Consider the following 5,020-nt stretch of genomic DNA (forward strand, 5'->3'; position numbering starts at 1 on the left):
GGAATTTGCAGTTAAGTGTGAGTCAGGCACCAGGACAAGCCTGGAATGAAGCAAATGAGCCCAAGAACAGGATCTGTGTTATGATTAATGCTATTGAATAGTGCTGGATAATACTTGTTCTTTCCATGAAGTCACTGCAGGTGATAGCTTGAAAATGCAAATGCTCTCTGGCTAACTGGCAGAAAGAGGCCAGTCAAGCCAGCTCCACTCCAGACAGGGCACAGCAGTAACTGCATGTGTTACTGCTCCTTCAGCTTTTGGAGGAGACTCATAGAAAATCTGGGGAGACACACAGAAATATGACTGAAGACAGAGGATTATAAGCAGCAGGTGCTGAGCTTTCTGTGTGAAGGCTGCAGGCTTCCCCTTTGTGCCACAGCCGTGGTCCTTGCTGCTCTGTCTGGCATCTGCCCTGGAAACTTCTGCTCTGGAGCACAGAGCTGACACAGTGCACTGCTTTTCTAGAGGAAGGCACCTACAACTAGTAGAGGAGCAGCAGCTGGCCTGTAAATATGAGATTGCTGAGAAGCTTGGAAATCTATGACACACAATCTGTGCTCCTGTGCTTGTTCCTTAAAAACTTCCTGAATTTAACTCTTGATGAGAATCTTTTAGAGTGGATCATAAGAAGAGGTATGAAAGATCTGAGAGGCAAAGAAAGTGCAAAATTACACAGAGTGGAGCTACTTTCATTAAGTATTAGAAGACTTCATTATTTTACTCTACATTTCTAATGCAAATTGGTTACAAAAGCAAGTTTTAACATTTATCAGTAGAAGATCAATCTGAATGATAAAAGTTAGCAATATTAGCAGGCTGTTAGAAGTATTCTGAGCCTTCTTCCATCCTTGCTGCAAATATCCACTTGAACAGGTCTTTTCTTTTTTGCTGTGGTGTGTAAGCTTTTGTGCTTTTCCTGACCACCCTTTGTGTAGCCTTGCAGCACTACAAAAGGAATATCTAGAAGCAGCAGTCCACAGGAGTGACAGTGGCTGATTTGCACCTTACAGCACTTTGTCAGCACCTTGTTAGCATCTGCTTTTGTGTACATTCCCCTCTAAACCTCCAATATACAATTTTCCCAAATCGATAACTAGAGAAAACATTTGTTACAAGTCTTCTAGTTTTCCATGGGCTGAAATTTTCATCGCTGATCCGGTGTTGTATCAAAGTATATGTTTCACTTCTGTCTTTTTTTCCTTTGGCACTATCCTATTTGTGGTGGATGGGTACTAAGGTATGAAGTAAGAGATGTGGTTGCTTTTCATTTCAGTTTCATTATGCAGAGGGTACAACTATGAAACTGAACTGGCTGCCTACACGTTGTGTATTAGCCACAGTAGCATAAATCAGGACACTGTTGAAAGGTCCTGGATATGAATGCTAGAGCAGGTGATTTTCAGGTGAAATGCCTGATACAAGCTTTCCTTACCCACAGCTTCTGGTGGGAAGGCTGGTTCTGTGACTGGCTTATTCAGCAGGTTCTGGATAAGTGGTGCAGAGTTGTGAGGGAGTCATTCTTCTCTGGCAAGTGAACATGGAGCTACTTCAATGTGCAGGCTGGCTCGTGGGATGCATTCTGAGTCCCATGTGCATTGTAGTTTTGACAAACACTATAAATATTTACAGATTGTGCTTCCTTCTAGCTCTCCAAATAGACTTCTTCATTAGAGAGAGAACTGAATATTATGTGCTTCCCATGCAGTCAGCAAGATATGAACTGGGATTTAACCCTGTGACAGCAGTCCATCAGATTCAGAGGTTTACGGACAGCCATGACATGACCCTCATGTAAAGAGAGAGGGATCTGTGCTGTGTCACATCATGCAGAACTGCACACTGCACTGATTGGTGCCAGAAGAAAGACCTAATTTGCTGCTAAATGTGTGTTTGAGTTTGCAAAGCCAGCATTTGGGGAATTAAGGAAAAATTATCCTGGTTTTAGAGACTTTGTGTTTCATCTGGTGTTAATGAAAGGCAATAAATGTTGTATGAGAAAGTGAATATTTAGTGAATTTCTCTCAGGGACAGAAAAAATGGCCTTTGAGTTGCTTAGAAATTTTGATGTTTATTCTCTTTATCTGTATTCTTATCACCTAACAGGGAATAGAGGTGTGTTACTACAGTTTCAGTACACAAATAGTCAGATGTGGCCCTGCAGTGTTCAGTGTTTGGTCCCCTTAAGCTGTGATGAACAAATGAGCAGGAAAGGTTTTGCTTGGGCAAATAACCATCTGTCTTCTAAGTTCCCTTGGCAGCATCCTTACCCTACCAACTTCTGCCCTCTGAGAAGAATTAGATTTAAACCATCAGCTGATTTCTACAGCCAGCAAACATCACACTTGATTGTACCAGCTTTTGATCACTGTGAAGTGGGCCAGATTTAGACTGGCCATGTGAAATGTTGCAGCCATGGTGAATCACTCATTGCCATAGACAGGTTAACTCCCTGTTCTCTCCTGATCTTTGCAAGTGCTTTCCCTCAGTTTAGTTTTAGTTTACTGTAATAGTAACACTTACTAATTCCTATGCAATTTATTTTTCATGCCATCTTTGTTTTGTTTCTTCATCTCTGCTATAGATGCCTTTTTGTCATTATAAAATGATCAAGAAGGTTGGCACTTTAACAGTAAAATAGAAGACAGAAAGGACAAAAAGGAGTCCACAGGTACCAGCAAAATTATTGCCCAAGGGTAATTTGCTAATAACAGTTTCCAGTTTCATGAGATCAATTCTTAACTGAAAATCATTCCAGCCTACCATTTTATGCAAAGATTGTCATGGTTTGAGACTGGCACAATGCCAGCGCCCCCATGAAAATGTAACCTATCAATTGAATGCTGTGAAATGCAATCGAGAACAGAGCAAAGCAGGCCCAAGCTTAATAACAAGGGAAAAAAAAAACTTTATTAAGCTACTACTATAAAAGAAAGAAAGGAAGGAAAAAGAAAAAAAACACACAAAGATCAAAATGAAAACCTTGCAAAGCATTCCTCCTCCCACCACCCAACTCCAACAAACCACAGCGAGACACAATCTGGACCCCAATCAGGTTTCCACCCTCCAGACAATCAATACTCAGCCCATCAAGGGAGACAGAGTCTCTCCTGTGCCACAAACTCTCCCCAAGAAACACAGCTGCCACATCCTGTGTTTCCATGTCACACATGGCACCGCCCAGAGGAAAAGTTTGCCATGGTGACCCTCTCCTTTCCATGCACAGTGCTCTCACCACCAATGCATGGATGGACAGACTGCTTTTAGGATTTTTCCTTTCAAGGATGTCCTGCCAAGAGGAGAGAAAACAACAGTTCAGTTTTTCATTTTTTGGAACCACAGTCCCCCCCCCCATTTTCCCCTGCAGCCGAGGGTCCAAGAACAGAGATCTTCTCTTCTCCTTCTCTGAGGACAGGGGCACCACCACAAACCCCCTAATTTTCCTCTGTTCACTCCACTTCTGTCTTTTCCCAGCTGAAGCAGGTCTCTTGGCTCACTGGCATCCTTCCAAAATACAGTTTCTCTTGAAGGAGAAGATTGGTTCAGTTTGTGGCCAACATGGAACAGTCCAGCCAAAAGCCACTCCTGTCCCACTCCCATCTAGAATTTCTCCTTCTAACATCCCAGGGTCCAAGGTGTCCCTCTTCCTCTCTTTCAAACCGAGGAGGGGAAGGAAAAATTCACAAAGCTTTCATTTCTCAAGGAAGGGTTAAAAGTCCGAACTCCCCGGATGGCTCGATGCCAGACTCCGGTGTCTCCCATGCAACTGGGCACCTTGCGGCCCCCCGCTCCTCCTTCCTCGCGGTGAACTGCTGACAAAAACTGCTGATGTCTCTTTCCCCCTCTCGGGAGAGAGACTCTGGGGGGGGGGGGGGGGCGGGGGGGTAACAGAGACATCCTAGATTTCCTCCACCCTTCCAACTGCAGGGGCCAGCCCAGTCCCAGTCCCCTCCACCCTTTAACCTACCTCAGTCAGGCCATGGGCCTTCCCCTCCCCACCCAGCCACGGCCGGGCAGGGGAGAGGCTGCACTGCAGGCTGAGCAGAACCAAAGAGAGCCAGTTCTCCTGGGATTTCTGCTTTTAACCCCTCTGTGTTCTCAGAGGCGTGTCCACCTTCAATTGGTCAATATTGACCTCTTCCTTCCGGAAAAATTCTTTTTTCCGTGTCAAACCATGACATTATTATGTCTAAGACAAACAAATTGGGTGACTATTCCCTTGTGTATGCACACACACCCACATGCTTTTATATTTTATTTCTTCCTTTTTTTAACCTATAATAGTGTGAGAAAAGTCCAAGTGAGAATTATAGCTTGGCAGAAATTTAGGTTATATTGAAAAGATGTGATGTTGTTATGAAGTAAAAACTATTCTTTGCTCCTGTGTCAGAAAGGGGTGTTATAAATCATCTTTTACACCAATTACTCCCCTAATTTTCTTCCTTGATGAAGAAAAAGGATTGATTGTCATAGGCTCATTACATTTAATTCCAATGTGCTGAGAGAATGTAATAGGATGCATGGGGCAAGTGACAAGGTTTGGTGGCTGACTAAGCCATTAGCTATTTTTAATGACCTGCATGGCCTGTAGCAATAGGTAGGAGTAATTTCTTTTCCTAACAGCTGAAGGCTAGGGACAACTTCCCCTTACAAGACCTCACAGAAGAAGGCATTTTAAAAATCCATATGGTTTTGAGAGGCCATATGATTACAATACACCTGTTCCAGACAGCGATTTTCCCTGTCTAATTAGGCTGAAGTATTATGGGAAGGTGTTTTTACAAATTGAGTTGCTGGGTTGACTCCCAGAATGTGAGTATCAAGATATGGGAGTTCAACGTGTAAAAAAGGAATATATCAGAAACCTACACATTCTCCATATTCATTATCAACACATGTAGCTAAGATAGCTTTCTTGGTCACAGCAGAAAGGAAGAAGAAAGGATTTTCTTAATACTCACTTCCAGGTGACTGACCTTATACTGTCTTGGAGATGCTTACTGATGAAAAATTTGTACAAATA

Source organism: Lonchura striata, chromosome 2, assembly GCF_046129695.1.
Source record: "Lonchura striata isolate bLonStr1 chromosome 2, bLonStr1.mat, whole genome shotgun sequence".
Lineage (NCBI taxonomy): Eukaryota > Metazoa > Chordata > Aves > Passeriformes > Estrildidae > Lonchura > Lonchura striata.